Genomic DNA, 22,014 nt, shown 5'->3' on the forward strand with positions numbered 1-22,014 from the left:
GTTGTGATAATTGTAGAGTCCGATTGAAGTGTGCGATGGTCTACTTACAAGGCGGACGCTGCATGAAAAGCTACACAGCGTGCACTGAGGCTAAACTTAATATTCATTGTACAGTCAGCCAGCCACTATATTCACTGCCAGGTATTACATGCTTTGTAGTGAACTTGTGCTAGTATCGCTATGCTACTGACATTTCCGTAATGTTTTTCTGTTTATTTAACCTAGCTGTATAATCTCGATATTGTGACAGTGTTACGCAGTTGCGTGGAATAGGCACGTTGTTCCTCGTACGATACGAGCGTATGCCCGCAGGTGGCATGGGATGTGCGGCGAATATTACACACTCACGCTCAGAAAAAAATTGAACTTCTAGAGATAGGACGTTGATAAACACAGGTCATATACATTAGTACGTTCTGCATAATTGATTTGCATTTGAACTATGTCCGCCCGCGGGTTCAAGGTCATCATCGATATCGCGGATCAACACTACCTGCCGGTAAAATGTGCCTGCGGCTTTCGTTGTCGCTGTAGACCGAAGATAATGGACCAGTGTGACTTGAGAGACGTGCAGGGTGCTTCGCAGCCGTAAGCATGAACCATACCATCAAATCAGTGAGTTTGAAAGAGGGTGCATTATTGACATGAGAGAATGTGATGTGTCCGTCCGGGAAATTACTGCTCGTGTGGGACGATGTGGAACAGTGTAACACATCGTACATTATCAGGGGGTGACAGTCTATCACGGTTTATTAAGGCATGGGTTACGTGCGTGTTGTCCACTTCTGCGCCTACCTTTGACGAATGTGCAGAAACATACTAGACGGCAATGGTGTATGGAACGACGTCACTGTGGACAGGAAAGAGATCAGATAGTGTTTTTGGACGAATCCAGGTTCTGTTTGTTTGAAAATGATGGCCGCATTTCGATTCGTCCTAAACAGGGGAGTGGCATCGCAGTGGCTGCATTTGCACAAGACATACAGCGCCAACTCAAGCCCTTATGGTGTGGGGTGCTACTGGGTACAACCACAAATCACGCTGTGACCAGTGCGTCCTACGTGAATGACATCCTGCGACTCGTAGGGATACCCTTTCTGCACAACATTCTAGACGCCATTTTTCAGCAAGACAATGCACAACCACACGTCGCTGCACGAACACGTGCCTTATTGTTTCCACAGGATATCAGCCTTTTGCCCTGGCCCGCCATATCAGCAGACTTGTTGCCAATCGAAACTGTTTGGGATATGGTGAAAAGACAGGTGCAGCGCCAGCCACCACAGATGAACTTTGGAACCAGGTGAATGTAGTAGCGTGGATGGCTATACTACAGGATGGCATTCACGGCTTGAACGCGTCAATGCCATCATGCATGAAACAAATTATCAGGACCCATGGCGGACCCTGTGCCTACTATGCCACACGACAGGAATTCAAAAAGCACCGGGACGATCCGACCTCAGAGGAGGATGCGGATAGGAGGGGCGTGGGGTTAGCACACCGCTCTCCCGGTCGTCATGATGGTATTCTTGACCGAAGCTGCTACTATTCGGTCGAGTAGCTCCTCAAGTGGCATCACGAGGCTGAGTGCACTCCGAATAATAGCAACAGCGCATGGTGGCCTGGATAGTCACCCATCCAAGTCCCGACCACGCCCTACAGCGCTTAACTTCGGTGATCTCACGGGAACCGGTGTATCCACTGTGGCAAGTCCGTTGCCACACGACTGGAATTCAGGTGACTGAAATGTTGATCATTCCTGCAGAACATACTAATGTGCACGTCAGGTGAATATGAACGTCTTATTTCTAGTCGTTTGAAGTTTCTGTTTTTTTTTCTGAACATGAATGTAGTTGGCTCGGGAGCTGCAGCGTGATAGCTATGTGTCTTTCCCCAGGGTTAAGCACAAACTAAGGCGTGATGCGACATAGTTAACACTGCATTTGTTTACAGCAGGTGCATTAAGTGATGTCTCTCTGCGATAAAAGCAGTTTGACACCTGAGAAATTGTTAAACGGTTGCAAAATCTCAGATGTGAAAATGCTTGAAACCACAAACCGAATACTGTCTTCATGGCTTTCGAGTGTATAGCAAGTATGCGCGAACGCTTTATCTTTTAAGGTACCCCAAAGATAAAAGTCACATTGATTTGGATTTTGGACATTATTACCATATTATTAAAAACACCTCTTAGAAGTGCCGTGGGCACAATGGCAGAGTGTGCTCTTGAAGTAATCAGCCTGAAATAGCTGTGCGTCTTTTTGTTAGTTCCATGAAAAAAAGATTGCAGTGGATTTTTGACTTAACTGCCAGAAGCTGTGGTTTAGAGGAACATGATCGGAGCTATTATTCGCGATACACCAGCTGCACACCACTCTCCTGTTATCACATCAGGCGTAGGCTGTGTATGTAGGTAATGAGGATCTTCAGAATTTAAATTGCTTTGCAAGTTCACGCACCACGATAAATCCAGTAATGGCTCGTCAGAGAGTGACACGGTCAACCTCGCCATCAATCACAGACTACAGTAGGCAGTTTCAGAATGTTTGTCGAGTAACAGACCCGTATTGGTCATATGCTGCACCATCACCACTTTGTAAGCTTCCACTTTGAATCAGCGCACAGGTCTCCGAGCGTATACGAGTGATACACGTCGCAGAGTAAGATTCTCGGACTTCTTTCTCAGGCTACTTCTAACTCGTCTAATTTACTCTCGGTTAAAAGCTAGATGTTCTAGATAGTCTTTTGCGTGACACTGTGCCTCTCTCTTAAAATTTCTGAACTAGTCTATGTATTATCCAACTACGTGGAACCGTAATCGGGAAATTTTCATGTCAATGCAAGCAGTTCAACAAAAGAAACTATAGTCGATCCTTCGTGTAAATTGTAGTGAACAGAAACTTCATTTATCGCGAATATCTCGCCTTGTGCAAAGTCTCTAACCACTAGAAAAAAAAAACCACAGGTGACTCACTTATATAAGAAGGGTGAAAGACAGGACCCCATCCGCAGAATGAAAACCGATGTTCTTAAAGTGGGATTGGTGCAGAACCCTTGATCTTAAGTTCGAACCTGATATGTTTCCTTGAAACAGCAATACTTCTGATCACAAACATGCAAGGTTTTAGAAAGTATCGCTAAATCGGCTTACTCTTTTTCGGATATCCTGCAAACCATGGACGAAGCGCAACGGGCAGATTTTATTTTTGTAGACTTCCGGAAGGCATTTGACACGGTGCCTCTTTGCAAGTTCTGGAATATATTCTCAGATAAATATATGAGTGACACGAAGACTCCTTCAATTCTAGAACCCTATAAGATGTCGTGGACAGCGAAGTGTTAAGCGGAGACAAAGGTAACGATAGGAGTGACCGAAAGAAGTGTGATATGACCACTCTTGTTCTCCAAATAAATAACGATTTGACGGGTAAGCTAATGTCACTGCTGTTTGATCATGACACTGTAGTTCAGAGGGAAGTGGGTACTTCCAAGGATGTTTGCCTATCTAAGCTGCGGGGTCCAAACGATAGATATCGAACGTGCGATTGTAAATCGATCTCGCAACTGTGGTGACGGGCCTTTATGAGCATAATTATTGTGTTCACTACAGCAATGACAAAAGAAGAGCGTTACTAAAATACTTGTAATTGCAAAGGAAACGACTCACCTCACTCGTCGTCGACGATGTCGTCATGAGAAAGTCCATTTGATGTGTATGCTACGGGAAGCATTCCTTTTTTCCCCTAATCTGCGTAGACTCTGCCAATGTCACGCAAAAGTATGGGTAGAGCGTCATATGCGTTAATTTTTCCTTGCAACCGCAAGTTTTCGAAATACAGGTACTGAAACAAGAAGAGTTCTTCTCTTTCTCCTGGACGCCCTTCTCTTTTAATGGAAGATTGGACTCATTTCCACAGGCGCTCGATGTTCCGCGTGTGCACACTGGGATCATCCGAAGACACAAAGGCTACAGAGTGGTTGACGAACTCGTGGTGAAATCCCTCTGCTTTCAGTGTCTTGTAGGACTGAAAGCCGTCTGTAATCACTTTACTGCCGGGCAGTATAAAGTGCTTCATCAAACCGAATAAAGTTACCTTGTCGCTCGACAACACACTTACAACAAAGCACTTCCGGGACTCTCGTTCTGTACCACCGAATACCCAAATATGTTTGCTTTCATTCTTTAAAGTTCGTCCTCTCTGATTCTTCTTTGTTGCTATGTGCGATTCCTCCACTTCAACAACTTTATCTGCTCCACGAACGGTACACTGTCGTTCGTCACTACTACATAACACACTTCTGTGCAAAATCCGGTATTAGTAGATAAGTCAGTTTCCGATGCTGTTGCTTGCAGGGTGTAGTCCCTAATCCACCACAATCGCGTGATCGATTTACAATCGCACATTCGATATCATTCGTTTGGACCTCGCTGCGTCGATAGGCAAAAATTCTTGGGAATTACCGAGAAGTATCTTCTTTGAGTGACGTAGTAGGATGCGGGATGATTTAAACTAAATTTCAATTGATGTGATGCATGGCAGTTTTCTCTAAGTGTATAAAAATTGGAGTTAATATAGATGAGTTGGAATCAACCATGTAATGTTCGGTTACAATGTTAATGGTATGCTGCTTGACACGGTCACGACGATTAAATATCCACGCAAAACGTGGCCAAGCGATATGAAATGGCAGAAGCAGGTACGTTCGGTTGTAAGAAACGAGAATTGTCGAATACTACTTATTAGGAGTATTATAGGAAAGCGTAGCTCATCTATATAGGGGAGTTATGATAGAACACCTGTGCGATCCATTCCTAAGTATTTCATGGCTATTTGGGATCATCACTAGGTCCAATTAACGGAACACTACGTAGGAATTTTCAGGCACGCTGCTAGATTCAGTTACTGGGAGATTCGGTCAACATGCGAGTATTACGGAAATGTACATGAAATCAAGTGGGTTTCTCTGGTATGAAGATAACGTTTAGTTAAACGGCAATTGAGATTGTCTATAGAAGACTCTACTACCACAAGCGTGTATCTCGCATATGGACTGGGAAGACGTAAGAAATCGAAGCTCGCGAATATATATAGATAGTCGTTTCCCCCTCGATGTACTTGCCTGTGGAAGAGCAAATGAACTGTTCGACAGTGCTACAAAGTAGCCTTCGACATCCACTGTTTTGTAGCTTCCGCATCATGTATGTAGCTGCAGAAAGGAAGAAAACAGATGAAACGTTTACTCGATTGCACAGTACACAAACACACGCGTACGCACGCACACACGTTGTTACCCGACATACCACACGCCACCACACCTTCCGAAAAACAGGCCAGAACGTAATACAGTGTTTCAACGTCCGGCTACGAGGGTGTCTGTATCATCTTCTATTCTATGTAAACTATTGCGTAGTGCATGGTTTAGTGTGCTTCCTATTATACTACGTATTGTGTTGTATATGAGACTTCCTGTACATAGGAGTAAACGTACGTGACGAGATGATTGGATTATTTATATATTTTAAAGCAGTATTGAAAGACAGTTTTTTATTTTTATTGTTAGAAAAATTATATTAATCATTAGTTCTCTTGTAGTGTGAATTTCTGATTTATGTAAATGTTAAAATTTTCGCCATTTGACTGTTCCTTTATTCAGTTTTGGAACTATCTATACAGGATGTTCGTAAATTCCCGTTACAAACTTCTGGGTCTTGTCGAGGGGAGTGAGAAGAAAATATTTTGGATAGGAACCCATGTCCGGAAACGTCGTCAAACGACGCCACAGAGACTCAACGTTATAGGCGACAGCGACTGTAAATGTATGTGTATACAGGTTGATTCTCTGATGATGTTACAAACATTCAAGGATAATGGAGACGAATAAAAGTGCCAATTCTAGGTAAGTGTGCCTGGTTCGGAAACGAATGAGTCGAAATTCACAAGCGAAAAATCATTCTGAAACCGCTGAAAGTGGAATGCATATACTATTTTTGCCATGAACGTAGAGTATCTAATTTTCGGAAGTGGTAGCAGGTTGAACCAAAACAAGAAAAAATGTCCAGTAAACAGGGGACCTAACATGCATACTTGAGGAGCTATGAGCACTTGTTCATCTTCGCTAGTGTGAAATACACTTTCTCTATTTAACAAGTGCTCATAAATATTAAAGTATGCATTTTAGAGCCCATTTTTACTGGCCATATTTTCTTACTTTGGTCCATACTACCATCTCTGAATGTTGCGTAGCCTACGATCTTAGCAACAACAGTACTGGTGCATGTTTTCCGTTGTCAGAGATATCAAAACTGTTTTCGTTTCTAACTTCGGACTCGGAGGTTTCCGTACCAGGGTTCTGTACAGCAAACTGATACAGTTATCCTTCTCCATCATCCTTGAAAGTTTGTATCATCATCACGGAATCACCTCGTATATACACACATTTACGGGAATAGGAGCATCCCCTGTACTCATTTTGAAGCAATTCGTTTGTATGGCGTTGTTTATATTCAAGAACCCCATATACAACATCTACATCTACATCTACATCTAAATACATACTCCGCAATCCACCATACGGTGCGTGGCGGAGGGTACCTCGTACCACAACTAGCATCTTCTCTCTCTGTTCCACTCCCAAACAGAACGAGAGAAAAATGACTGCCTATATGCCTCTGTACGAGCCCTAATCTCTCTTATCTTATCTTTCTGGTCTTTCCGCGAAATGTAAGCTGGCGGCAGTAAAATTGTACTGCAGTCAGCCTCAAATGCTGGTTCTCTAAATTTCCTCAGTAGCGAATCACGAAAAGAACGCCTCTAGAGACTCCCACCCCAGTTCCTGAAGTATTTCCGTAACACTCGCGAGATGATCAAACCACCAGTAACAAATCTAGCAGCCCGCCTCTGAATTGCTTCTATGTCCTCCCTCAATTCGTCCTGATAGGGATCCCAAACGCTCGAGCAGTACTTAAGAATGGGTCGTATTAGTGTTTTATAAGCGATCTCCTTTACAGATGAACCACATCTTCCCAAAATTCTACCAATGATCCGAAGACGACTATCTGCCGTCCCCACAACTGCCATTACATGCTTGTCCCACGTCATATCACTCTGCAATGTTACGCCCAAATATTTAATCGACGTGACCGTGTCAAGCGCTACACTACTAATGGAGTATTCAAACATTACAGGATTCTTTTTCCTATTCATCTGCATTAATTTACATTTATCTATATTTAGAGTTAGCTGCCATTCATTACACCAATCACAAATCCTGTCCAAGTCATCTTGTATCCTCCTACATTCACACAACGACGACACCTTCCCGTACACCACAGCATCATCAGCAAACAGCCGCACATTGCTATCCACCCTATCCAAAAGAACATAAAACAGCGGACCTACCACACTTGCCTGGGGCACTCCAGATGATACCCTTACCTCCGATGAACACTCACCATCAAGAACAACGTACTGGGTACTATTACTTAAGAAGACTTCGAGCCACTCACATACTTGGGAACCAATCCCATATGCTCGTACCTTAGTTAGCAGTCTGCAGTGGGGCACCGAGTCAAACGCTTTCCGGAAGTCAACGAATATGGCATCCGTCTGATACCCTTCATCCATGGTTCGCAAGATATCATGTGAAAAAAGGGCGAGTTGCGTTTCGCAGGAGCCATGCTTTCTAAAGCCGTGCTGATGCATGGACAGCAACTTCTCTGTCTCAAGGAAATTCATCATATTCGAACTGATAAAATGTTGGAGAATCCTGCAACAAACCGATGTTAAGGATATTAGTCTGTAAATTTGAGGATCCGTCCTTCTACCCTTCTTATATACAAGCGTCAGTTGGGCTTTTTACCAGTCGCTCGGGACTTTACGTTGGGCAAGAGATTCGCGATAAAGCGAACGTAAGTGGTATGAATCACCTGTAAGTGTGAATAGAGACGAAACTACAAATGTATGGAATAGGAAATAAAAGGAAAGTAAAATTAGCGAAAGTGCTTTCATTTGGACAGTTGCACGTAAGTTTGACTCCCCAAAACAGAAATATTGTGAAATACTGAAGCTAGTAATTGTAGTAGGGTTACATCTCAAACTGCTGACTTCTAGGATTTAAGTTGGAATCAGTAAGAGATTCCTGAGATTGCATGCCTCAGTCCACTGGAAAACATTGCACCGTGGTCACCAAGAAATGCAAGCGACGTTCCGACAAAAACACTGGTTCACTTATCTTCCTGCAACATGGCGCTCGCGGCACTGCACGCCCCCTCCGCGCCCCGCCTGTGGGGAAACCGTCTGTTATCTCAGCTGAGGGGGAACGTCTCGGGGCGACCAACATTTCAATGCAGCCTAGATGTATGCCAGGGGAATGTACCACTGCAAACACAATTATATATTCAATTTGCGTACGCTGAATGGGATAGGGGTAGCGAGGGCCCTCGTAGGTCGTTGCGGAAGATTTAGCTCCGGCTGCAGGGGGTGCTGGGCCGTCACGCCCCCGGCATTCCGCGGGCTCCGCTCTGCCCCGCCAGGAGCCGAGGCATTACTTATAATCCGCTGTGGGCCCCGTGAGGACTTGACTCCAGGCTCCTGTTGGCCCACAGTGTTACGCGTCAATGGATGTGGCCGCTAAAGTCTTCTCCGACACTGAGTGTATTGACAGCGTTCCTGATAAAAAAAACACCGCAATTAACAAAATATTCCGGGCTATTATGCCGCTGTCGAAGGGATTTTACTTTGAAACCCGACGTTTCGTCCCCATCTGGGGATGAAATTTTCGAGGGGTATCGTGGCTTTGTTGCATAATCGGACATTCAAGAAAGTCACAGTCCCCCTTGAAAATGTCCTCCGCAGATGGACGAAACGTTGGGTTTCAAAGTAAAATCCCTTCTACAACGGCATAATAGCCGGGAATATTTTATTAATTGTGACAATTTCTCCCGTGAAAGTTTACATTTTACAATAAAACCATCAACGCAGTAATCCTGATACATTATAAAACTGGATGTATACACGATGGTCCATTGATCGTGACCGGGTCAAATATCTCACGAAATAAGCGTCAAACGAAGAAACTACAAAGAACGAAACTTGTCTAGCTTGAAGGGGGAAAGTAGATGGCGTTGTGGTTCGCCCGCTCGATGGCACACCCATAGGTCAAACGGATACCAACTGCGTTTTTTTTTTACTCCGAACCCCCTTTTTTTATTACATATTCGTGTAGTACGTAAAGAAATATGAATGATTTAGTTGGACCACTTTTTCCGCTTTGTGATATATGACGCTGTAATAGTCACAAACATATGGCTCACAATTTTAGACGAACAGTTGGTAACAGGTAAGTTTTTTAAATTAAAATACAGAACTTAGGTACGTTTGAACAATTTATTTCGGTTGTTACAATGTGATACATGTACTGTTGTGAACTTATCATTTCTGAGAACGCATGCTGTTACAGCGTGATTACCTGTAAATACCACATTAATGCAATAAATGCTCAACATGATCTCCGTCAACCTCAATGCATTTGGCAATACGTGTAATGACGTTCCTCTCAACAGCGAGTAGTTCGCCTGCCATAATGTTCGCACATGCATTGACAATACGTTGACGCATGTTGTCAGGCGTTGTCGGTGGATCACGATAGGAAATATCCTTCAACATTCCCCACAGAAAGAAATCCAGGGACGTCAGATCCGATAAACGTGCGGGCCATAGTATGGTGCTTCGACGACCAATCTACCAGTCATGAAAAATGCTATTCAATACCCCTTCGACCACATGCGAGTTATGTGCCGGACACCCATTATGTTGGAAGTACATCGCCTTCCTGTCATGCAGTGAAAGATGATGTAGTAACATCGGTAGAACATTTAGATTGCCATCGATAAAATAGGGGCCAATTATCCTTCCTCCCATAATGCCGCACCATACATTAATCCGCCAAGGTCGCTGATGTTCCACTTGTAGCAGCCATCGTGGATTTTCAGTTGCACAATAGTACATTTTATGCCGATGTAAGTTACCGCCGTTGGTGAATGACGCTTGGTCGCTAAATAGAACGCGTGCAAAAAATTTGTCATCGTGCCGTAATTTCTCTTGTGCCCAGTGGCAGAACTGTACACGACGTTCAAAGTCGTCGCCATGGGATTCCTGGTGCATAGAAATATGCTCCGGGTGCAATCGATGTTGATGTAGCATTCTCAGCACCGACGTTTTCCGATTCTCGCCCAATTTGTCTGCCGCGACAGCAGCTAAAACACCTACTTGGGCATCATATTTTGTTGCAGGTTGTGGTCGACGCTTCAAATGTGGCGGAACACTTCCTGTTTCCTTAAATAACGTAACTATCCGGCGAACGGTCCGGACACTTGGATGATGTCGTCAGGATACCGAGTAGCATGCATATCACACGCGCTTTGGGCATTTTGATCACAATAGCCATACATCAACACGATATCGACCTTTTCCGCAATTGGTAAACGGTCCATTTTAACACGGGTAATGTATCACGAAGCAAATACCGTCCACACTGGCGGAATGTTAAGTGAAACCACGTACTTATACGTTTGTGACTATTACAGCGCCATCTATCACAAAGCAAAAAAAGTGGTCCAACTAAAACATTCATATTTCATTTAGTACTACAGGAATATGTAATACGAGGTGCGGCTAGAAAAAAACCGGACTGATGCTGGAAAAAACATTTATTTACAATTTCATGTTATCTCCTTCAATGTACTCTCCTCCTCGGTCTCTACACCGCTCTATACGAATTTTCCACTGTTCATAGCAATGCTGCAGATCATTTTCGGTAAGTCCATACATTACTTCCGTCGCTTTTTCTTTTACTGCTTCAACAGTCTCAAATCTAGTTCCTTTCAAAGCTGACTTGACTTTAGGGAAAATAAAAAAGTCACAGGGGGCCAAATCAGGTGAGTAGGGTGGATGATCTAAAATGGGAATGTTGTGTTTTGCCAAAAACGTCTTCACTGACAACGCGCTGTGAGCTGGGGCATTGTCTTGGTGAAGGATCCATGACTTTTTTCTCCACAAATCGTTCCGTTTTCTCCGTACTCGCTCACGTAGAGTAGCCAGGACGCTAATGTAGTAATGCTGATTCACTGTTTGTCCCTCTGGTACCCAATCAATGTGCATAATCCCTTTGATGTCAAAAAAGACAATCATCATTGCCTTGAATTTCGATTTTGACATTCGTGCTTTTTTTTGTCGTGGAGAACCAGGAGTTTTCCAATGCATCGATTGGCGTTTAGTTTCGGGATCGTAAGTAAAAAACCACGATTCATCGCAAGTAATAACATTTTGTAAGAAGGTGGGATCACTTTCAATGTTTTCCAGGATGTCAGAACAAATCATTCTTCGGCGTTCCTTCTGTTCAGTTGTGAGACACTTTGGAACCATTTTTGAACACACTTTGTTCATGTTGAAACTTTCATGAAGAATCTGCCTAACACTTTTCTTGTCAACTCCTGTTAACTCAGACACTGCTCTGATTGTGAAACGGCGATCTTGTCGAACAAGTTTACCGATTTTTTCAATGTTTGCATCAGTTTTTGCTGACAATGGTCTGCCAGTGCGAGTGTCATCACTGGTGTCTTCGCGGCCATCTTTAAATCGTTTAAACCACTCAAACACTTGTGCTCGCGATAAACAATCATCGCCGTACACTTGTTGTAACATTAAAAACGTTTCACTTGCAGATTTTCCTAGTTTGAAACAAAATTTGTTGTTAACACGCTGTTCTTTCTGTACACTCAACATTTTCCGATGCACAGACAAAACGTCAACTACTTAAAACAGACGCCACGGGCAGACTGAGTGCAGGAGGCAGATGAAACTCGAGCAGTAGGCGGAGCGAGAGTCACGTGACAGGCCACGCGACTTTCAGCCTTATTGCATTGGTTTTATTGTTTCACCAGTACTAGTCCGTTTTTTTCTAGCCACCCCTCGTAAAAATGGGGTTCCTATTTAGAAAAACACAGTTGATATCCGTTTGACCTATGGCAGCGCCATCTAGCAGGCCAACCATAGCGCCATCTGGTTTCCCTCTTCAAGCTAGACGAGTTTCATTCTTTGTAGTTTTTTCGTTTGATGCTTATTTCGTGAAATATTTGGCCCGGTCACTATCAATGGACCACCCTGTATATGTATGTTCTACACCTCCTCCTAAAGAACTGGACCGATTGCAACCTAACTTCGTACACGTAACACTTACTTCCTAGAAAGAACCGCTTCGGGGACAGAACCACTTACCTCTCTAACAGGAGGCGGTGGAAGTGAAAAGGCAGTGTAGTGCACTACGCGCAAATATCCATATTTTATTCATTATTTGAAAATGAGAGCCATTAGTGACTTGCAACTAACTTTACATGTATCCAGAATGAGATTTTCACTCTGCAGCGGAGTGTGCGCTGATATGAAACTTCCTGGCAGATTGAAACTGTGTGCCCGACTGAGACTCGAACTCGGGACTTTTGCTTTTCGCGGGCAAGTGCTCCGAGTTCGAGTCTCGGTCGGGCACACAGTTTTAATCTGCCAGGAAGTTTCATATCAGCAGACACTCCGCTGCAGAGTGAAAATCTCATTCTGGAAACATCCCCCAGGCTGTGGCTAAGCCATGTCTCCGCAATATCCTTTCTTTCAGAAGTGCTAGTTCTGCAAGGTTCGCAGGAGAGCTTCTGTAAAGTTTGGAAGGTAGGAGACGAGATACTGCCAGAACTAAAGCTGTGAGACCGGGCGTGAGTCGTGCTTCGGTAGCTCAGATGGTAGAGCACTTGCCCGCGAAAGGCAAAGGTCCCTAGTTCGAGTATCGGCCGGGCACACAGTTTTAATCTGCCAGGAAGTTTCAACTTTACATGTAATTTCAAAACATTACTAAACTTTTTCTCTCAAACAACCCCCACAAAATGATGAAAGGAAACATAATTTATCGCTTACTACATTTTCGTGGTTCACGTAGTAAAACTGCTGCATTTATTACTTCTTCGCTACTAACTCAGTTCGAAACAGATTTCGCACATAGTATCCGCATATGAAACTGAATGTACTTAAAAAAAATGTATCTTGTATGACACATGGTTCAGGAGACATGACGTCATAAACACTAAGCTGCGTGGAAACAAAACTGCGGGGCGAAATCCACCAAAAATGCAGGCGAAATATATTAAATAAAAACCTCAACAAAAGTTCATAGAGTTTACTACAATGAGTTCCTATAGTACACCCATTGAGGTTTTTGCATTACCTTATTAACAAAATAAACTTTATTCCTTCTGAAAACAAAAGAAAGACTTTCGAAAGTTAACAAAAATCATTACGAAACACAGCAGGCTGTCTCCTAAGTGTACATATTGAAACCAAAAACAGGACCTCAGATTCGTTTGTAGGACCTGTTGGAGGGGCGGTCAGATTGCCGCAGATGGGAATTAGAGGGGTCAACGATAACACAGAGTGGACTGAATATTACAAAAGCACTTGGTTGAAACGTGAGGCCGAGGTTTCTGCTAATTCCGAAGATTAGTAAAAAAAAAGTGAATTACTTAATTCAGGACAACTAGAGGAAGTAATAAGGAAACAACAAAATAAAAAATCGGCAGTACCAGAAGGTATAAATATGTAACTCAAAGCTCGGAAGTCGTTTACTCGAACTCCTCCTTCTTCGTCTATTAATCGTCTTTGGCGTACAATCAGGATCACCGGTAAAAGGTTAACGGCAACTGTCTCGTCTATATTTAACATTTGTGAAGGAAATAAAGCCACACGCAATAGAGGTCTAAGGATACTAAATTCAGGAAATAAGTTCTACGCTGTTATCTTGGATTATCAAATGAAGCCAGCAGCAAAGAGAAGACAGAATGGCTTGCGGAAAATGAAGCTTGTGTTCACAATATATTTACTATGAAGCAGCTTGCGCAGAAAGGAAGAGAAAACAATTTTCCACCTACATGGGCTTCGTAGTTTTAGAGCAGGCATTCGGTGAGGTAGACTTACAGGAGCCATGGAACAGTATGGCTCGACGGGACTGCCCTCAACACTTAATAATGTGTGCGAAAGGTTATGTAATGCCACTTGCTCCAGTTTCAGTTTATCTGATTGCAATCGGGGAACCGAGCGTGGTGAGGGAGTGATTAGCACAATGGACTCGTATTTAGGATGACCGTTCATACTCGCGTCCCACCATCCAGATTTAGGCTTTTTGTCATTCCCCTAAACCTCTCCAGGCAAATACCGCGATGGTTCCTTTGAAAATGGCATGGCCGAGTTCCTGCCCCATCTTTGACACAATCCGATCTTGTTCTCCGTCTGTAATGATCTCGATGTCGGTGGGACATTAAACCCACTCTCTCTTCCTTTTACAATCGGGGACATATAGTAGTCAATCAGGAGGTAACACAAGGGAGCGTACTATCACCTGCACTTCTCAACATTTATATGGGTGGTATCCTACATACATGAAATGAACAGGTCCAACCTGGAGTTCAGTTAGGTCGGACCCCTTTAACTGTGCTAGGATACGCTGATGGACTAGTGATTATGCAAAACATTGAAAATAATCTTCAAAGAGCTATTTCTACATCACATAAAGTTTATAAAGAATATACCACTAAAATTGTTAACTCAAAATCAGTAACAATGGCGTCCCAGTGCTAACACCTATTAACAGGTAGGATTATGTTGGAGCAGGTTCAACATTTTAGTTACTTAGGTTGTGATGACTCATATTATTACAATAGAGATGTAGACAATAAATTAGGAAGATGGCATGCAATGTGCGGAGCACTGAAAACAGTGCAGTCTGAAGCTGTAGAGGATGTTAGCAGTGCAGTTATTCTATGTAGCAATGAAATGTAGATGTTAAGACAGAAAAACCACAGCCATACACAACTCACAGAAATGAAATTCATTAGGGCACTACTGCGACAAAAACGCCTTGATAGAATAAGAAATCAGGATTTACGGAATCAATTACAAATATGCGCAGTACTGGAAAATAGACAAATGTACGAGGAGTGTTGATTAAGTAATGCAACACTTTCTTATCTCTGCCAGTTTTGGTTGAAAAATGTGTAATTCGTTGATAAAACATCATGGAATATTCGACCAGGTTACTTTCGTGAAGTTCCGACAGGTGGAGGCACTCTACGTTGCTTTCAAAACGGCGTCTGTAACGAAGGTGCGTTCCAAGCAGAGAGCTGTCACTGAGCTTCTTTTGACGGAAAACCAGAGCATCGTAGATATTAATATGCGCTTGCAGAATTTCTACGGAGACTTGACAGTGAACAAAATCACTGTAAGTAGTTGAGCGAGGCGTCTGTCATCATTTCAAACCTGTTCGATCTTCTGCGTGCCGGCTGGCTGTGCAGATACTTTCATTCGAGGTGATAAACGGATCACAGTCAAACACCTCGCTGCTCAACTGGACGTCTCTGTTGGTAGTGCTGACAAACTCGTCCATCAGCTGACGTACTCAAAGGTGTGTGCCCACTGGGTTTTTCCAGACGACCATAAAGCGCGACAAAGCAACGAAGGACTGTTGTGCGAAACTGGTTGCGCGTTATGCTGCCGATCGTGACAGTTTGTTGTCGAAAATCGTCACTTGCTTTGAGACAGGGTCCATCGCCTCTAACCGGCAATCCATGGAGTGGCGCCACGCTACCTGTCCTCTGAAGAAAATGTTCAAAACCACACCATCAAGCCGGCCGCTGTGGCCGAGCGGTTCTAGCCGCTTTAGTCCGGAACCGCGTTGCTGCTACGGTCCTGAATCCTGCCCCGGGCTTGGATGTATGTGATGTCCTTAGGTTAGTTAGACTTAAGTAATTCCAAGTCTAGAGGACTGATGACCTCAGATGTTAAGTCCCATAGTGCTTAGAGCCATTTGAACCATTTTTGAACCACACCATCAACCGGTAATATCATGGCGATAGTCTTCTGAGACTGAGGCGTTTTTCTGTTTGATGTTCTCTGAAGTGTATTGTGCTACCATCGCGCAAGGCCTCACGCAAATCCGCACACCCTATGGATGGTTACAAAATTTCATTGGACTGTTCTTCGTCATCCACCCTAAAAGCAGGATCTCGCACCATCAGATTTCTATCTGTTTGGCCCAATGAAGGATGTACTCTGCGGCAAGTAGTATGTGGATGCTGGGGAGATTACTCACGCAGCAAGACCTTGCCTCCGACGTCGACCACTGGAGAGGTACGACGCGGGCATGCAAGCCCCTCCAATAAGGCGGGGTAAAGCAACACCCACTCAAAGGAAGGCCTGGGCGCTTGTTGATGACGTCACGTCAGCTAGGCACGGCGAACGCCAGGTCTGTTGCAGGCATACCCATAGTGGTGGTGTCTCCCTCCCTGACACAGGAAAATGTGAAACTATTGGCGGTAGTTGACCAACACACATTGTTCTGAGAGATTTCTGCAATCAATTACTTGTGCAATTCATTACACTTCTTAACAAATAGTGGACTCCTGAACGTAAATTTCCACCTGTTTTAACGATTGACACACAAAAACAACTTCATGGTCCAACAGCAACAGAATTCGTGCTTCTTTACCTTATTTGTAAATCTGAGGAAGTTACGTTTGCACTGCGTTGCTTTTACAAGAAACTGAACATATTCGTGCTCTTCTTTAGGTATCTTGGTTGACTATGGGGTGAGGAGCACTGAATGTTAATGAAATATCTTGCGATTGTACACGTTGGGGGAGGGGGTGGGGGACAGAAGAAGAGGCAAAAGAGAGATACTTGTTTTATCAAATAAAATTTTTTTATCTTAAAAGTTACTCCTTTCAGTTGCAAGAGGGGAATATTTATCTTTTCTAATGTGCATGTCTAAAAAAGTTTAAGCTCAGCAGTATTTTCGATGTATGAAGCTATTTTGTTTCCTGTTTAGAATTCTTTTCGTTGAAAACGACTGTAATCTAATGACCGGCAACAGTTGGACATTTACACATCTAAATTAGTTCACATTTCCAGTGACGATGTCAAACGAAAATAAATAAATAAATAAAAGAAACGAGTTCATTGTAAGGGTGCTGGGGAAAGTTTCGATAACAAAATGGATCGAGTAAATATAGTTACTTGAATGTAAAATTTCCGAAGCTTGCAATGGGGCAAAGCATTTTCTCATATTGATCTACGTTTGTTTCGACAGGATTCAGTAATACAGAACTATGATCTTCATTTGTAGCTTTACGATCTTTCGTCTAAATAAAACTGCAGAATCCAAAACAATACCAAACATTTTGTCCAAAAATAAGAGATTTATAGTGATAAGCACGCCCAGGCGTTTCTGCCTGCAACAGACCTGGCGTTCGCCGTGCCTAGCTGACGTGACGTCACCAACAAGCGCCGAGGCCTTCCTTTGAGTCAGTGTTGGGTAAGGTCGTCGCGTTGAACAGAGGTTATGTTGAAAAACAGAGTTTTGTAGCCAGAGAGTGGGGAATTATATGGTGTACTGTAATACTGAGTAAAACCAACCTGCTTTCAGAAAAAAAGATTTGTCCCAGTACAAACTGAAGGTCTCTCGTATAAGAAACTCGAAAGAGTTTTTAGAAAGAATTACCAATTCAACGATTCCGATAATGTCATACAGACCTATTGGGCGAGGAGACTCAGGAAGACCGAAGCGAAGATGGACTGAGGCCGGAGAAGGCGGAAGGGCCCAACCCCTGAAAAGATGAGAATGAAATGAAATGTCGTGTGGCTAGAGCCTCCCGTCGGGTAGACCGGTCGCCTGATGTAAGTCGTTTTGGCTGACGCCACGTCGGTGGCTTGCGTGTCGATAGGGATGATATGATAATGAAGGCAGCACAACACCCAGTTCGTGAGCGAAGAAAATCTCCGACCCAGCCGGGAATCGAACCCAGGCCCCTCGCATGACATTCCTCTTTGCTGACCGCTCAGCTATCGAGGCGGCCAGGATGAGGATGAATATTGTTTACTAGCCCATACCTGAAAGCGATTCCTCGAGATGTTGAATGAGTTCGCACTGTACAGCGTAATTCTCGGAGGATCCCTCACTGGAGTTTGTTTAACATTTCAGTTTTGCGAGGGTCCTGGATAAACCGCGCCACACATCTTAATGACGCAGCTTATGACAAAGCGGTAAATTAATTTTTCTTATATTTTTCCCAAAGCTATATTGTTAAACCAAACCTCTGGATTATTATATCTCTGAACAATACCTATAAATTAGATCGAAAAGTGAAAAGTTACACTAAAGACGGAGCAATTAAGAGGATATCTGTGATAGAAATAGATATACATTGCCACCGATTACTTCGATTAAAAAGAAACCGGGGAAGTGTCTCTACATCATCCGTTTTGAAGGAACGAAATACAATCAAGGAGCTATTGCCTATAATTGATATTATCCAGAGTAAACATTACAAAAAGATGCAGAGCCTAAACAAGACGCCTGAGACTCCACGTATTTCTGGTAATATTCATTGCTGCGAGATACTAATACAATGATATCAGCAGGAAGTCTGTATGGAACTTGCAATGAATGGAGTACAACATGTGGCAAAATCAAGCATTTAGTTGATCCGCGAGGTGTGCTCCACTGGCGAATCGTAAGAAGGCTACACCAAAACGATAGATTTTTTGGGGTCTGGGGTCTGCTTACAACACGAAACTCGCTTCCAGCTTCTCACAGAAAGAGGAACATGTTGTTGTTGTTGTTGTTGTTGTGGTCTTCAGTCCTGAGACTGGTTTGATGCAGCTCTCCATGCTACTCTATCCTGTGCAAGCTTCTTCATCTCCCAGTACCTATTGCAACCTACATCCTTCTGAATCTGTTTAGTATATTCATCTCCAGGTCTCCCTCTATGATTTTTACCCTCCATGCTGCCCTCCAGTACTAAATTGGTGATCCCTTATGCCTCAGAACATGTCCTACCAATCGATCCCTTCTTCTAGTCAAGTTGTGCCACAAACTCCCCGTCTCCCCAATTATATTCAATACCTCCTCATTAGTTATGTGATCTACCCATCTAATCTTCAGCATTCTTCTGTAGCACCACATTTCGAAAGCTTCTATTCTCTTCTTGTCCAAACTATTAATCGTCGATGTTTCACTTCCATACATGGCTACATTCCATACAAATACTTTCAGAAATGGCTTCCTGACACTCAAATCTATACTGGATGTTAACAAATTTCTCTTCTTCAGAAACGCTTTCCTTGCCATTGCCAGTCTACATTTTATATCCTCTCTACTTCGACCATCATCAGTTACTTTGTTCCCCAAATAGCAAAACTCCTTTACTACTTTAAGTGTCTCATTTCCTAATCTAATTCCCTCAGCATCACTTCACTTAATTCGACTACATTCCATTATCCTCGTTTTGCTTTTGTTGATGTTCATCTTATATCCTTCTTTCAAGACACTGTCCATTCCGTTCAACTGCTCTTGCAAGTCCTTTGCTGTCTCTGACAGAATTACAATGTCATCGGCGAACCTCTAAATTTTTATTTCTTTTCCGTGGATTTTAATACCTACTCCGAATTTTTCTTTTGTTTCCTTTACTACTTGCTCAATATACAGATTGCATGACATCGGAGAGAGGCTACAGCCCTGTCTCACTCTCTTCCCTACCACTGCTTCCCTTTCATTTCCCTCCACTCTTATAACTGCCATCTGGTTTCTGCACAAATTGTAAATAGCCTTTCGCTCCCTGTATCTTACCCCTGCCACCTTTAGAATTTGAAAGAGAGTATTCCAGTCAACATTTCCAAAAGCTTTCTCAAAGTCTAAAACTGCTAGGAACGTAGGTTTGCCTTTCCTCAATCTTTCTTCTAAGGTGAGTCGTAAGGTCAGGATTGCCTCATGTGTTCCAATATTTCTACTGAATCCAAACTGATCTTCCCCGAGGTCGGCTTCTACCAGTTTTTCCATTCGTCTCTAAAGAATTCGCGTCAGTATTTAGCAGCTGTGACTTATTAAACTGATAGTTCGGTAATTTTCACATCTGTTAACCCCTGCTTTCTTTGGGATTGTAATCACTATTTTCTTCTTGAAGTCTGACGGTATTTCGCCTGTCTCATACTTCTTGCTCACCAGATGGTAGAGTTTTGTCAGGACTGGCTCTCCCAAGGCTGTCAGTAGTTCTAATGGAATGTTGTCTACTCCGGGGGCCTTGTTTCGACTCAGGTCTTTCAGTGCTCTGTCATATTCTTCATATCTACCATTTCACCTTCATCTACATCCTCTTCCATTTCCATAATATTGTCCTCAAGTACATCGCTCTGTATAGACCCTCTATATACTCCTTCCACCTTTCTGCTTTCCCTTCTTTGCTTAGAACAGGGTTTCCATCTGAGCTCTTGATATTCTCTTTTCTCCAAAGATTTCTCTAATTTTCCTGTAGTCAGTATCTATCTTACCCCTAGTGAGATAAGCCTCTACCTCCTTACAGTTGCCCATTTTGCTCTTTCTGGCGATCTCTTTTTTGAGACGTTTGTATTCCTTTTTGCCTGCTTCATTTACTGCATTTTTATATTTTCTCCTTTCATCAATTAAATTCAGTATTTCTTATGTTACCCAAGGATTTCTACTAACCCTTGTTTTTTTACCTACTTGATCCTCTGCTGCCTTCATTACTTCAACCCTCAAAGCTACCCATTGTTCTTCTACTGTATTTCTTTCCCCCATTCCTGACAATTGTTCCCTTATGTTCTCCCTGAAACTCTGTACAACCTATGGTTTAGTCAGTTTATCCAGGTCCCATCTCCTTAAATTCCCATCTCTTTGCAGTTTCTTCAGTTTTAATCTATAATTTATAACCAATACATTATGGTCAGAGTCCACTTCTGCCCCTGGAAATGTCTTACAATTTAAAACCTGGTTCCTAAATCTCTGTCTCACCATTATGTAATCTATCTGAAATCTTCTAGCATGTCCAGGCTTCTTCCATGTATAGGAACATAGCGTAAATTAATAAAGGATTAATAACGTTCTAACGAAGACGGGCTCATTGGGGGCTAAGAAAGTCTGATAATTTCTCAACTTGGGATCCTATTTCTGCTTTTCCAGCAATGCCGAGAACGTATAAGTTAGCCAGAGTCCAAATCGTGGAGTTTCGTCACTGATAACTATTAACCCGCGACCCATGCAGTATCAGGGGAAGGGTGGGATAGGGGTGGGGGAATAGTTTATGCTCACACTTTGAAAATATTGCAGTCTAGTCGTGTACTTTATGCTTTAAAATTAAAAAAAAAGTATTTTGTGTTTTGAATGAAGTTTTTAGCCATATTCCAGAAATGTTTTAAATTTTTCAGTAAAATTTAACCCAAACATTTAGGTAGCACGCTTATGTGCCATTTCACAACGAATGTCATATTGGCTATTTTCATGTTCAGTACCCTACTTACAAATCATAAGTATAGTCACCCCGCTTGATAGTACATGTCACTGAAAGGGCTTTGCTATTCTTGAGATTGCGCTAAAAGATATTTTCAGGTTCTGAACCATCGTGACATTTCAGTACCTTGTGAAATCAGCATCAATTAAGTGTTAAAAATGGTATTGGCGTAAAGTGCCCTGTTCTCCTTGGTAAAACACGTCACTGAAAATGTGCTAGTATTGCCAAGGTTAATCTAGAACAGTCTTACCTCGTTTTTTAAAAAATTGGCTCTATCTTATTGCTTCTATGCATCCTCATAGCAGTGAGGAAACTCCTCGACCACTTGTGATCGTAGACCAGGTGTGACACTCGCTAGGGGAGTGACAGGCACTTGAAGCTTACACACAATCTCACAACCAGACACAGAGATGCAAAAAAGTATGCGAAGGATTCAAAGAAACGAGCAACACAAGAGTAAAGAAAACTAAATTATCTGATCTAAGAATATTTCTCTCAAGATTTCCTACTTCACCTTTACACCGGAACTAGCTCCATAAGGAGCTGTAATAGTCGGACGACACTAAGTTAATTCACTTGTCTTGATAAATCTTTCACATGTCCTGATGGGTACACTTCTC

General features: G+C 42.8%; 1 pseudogene; it reads right to left on the reverse strand.

The window, feature by feature from the left end:
- Window positions 1–1,605: 1,605 nt before the first annotated feature.
- On the reverse strand, window positions 1,606–1,723 carry LOC124778805 (annotated as a pseudogene).
- Between the last annotated feature and the right edge of the window lie 20,291 nt (window positions 1,724–22,014).

Source organism: Schistocerca piceifrons, chromosome 2 (assembly GCF_021461385.2).
Source record: "Schistocerca piceifrons isolate TAMUIC-IGC-003096 chromosome 2, iqSchPice1.1, whole genome shotgun sequence".
NCBI classification, from domain to species: Eukaryota; Metazoa; Arthropoda; class Insecta; order Orthoptera; family Acrididae; genus Schistocerca; species Schistocerca piceifrons.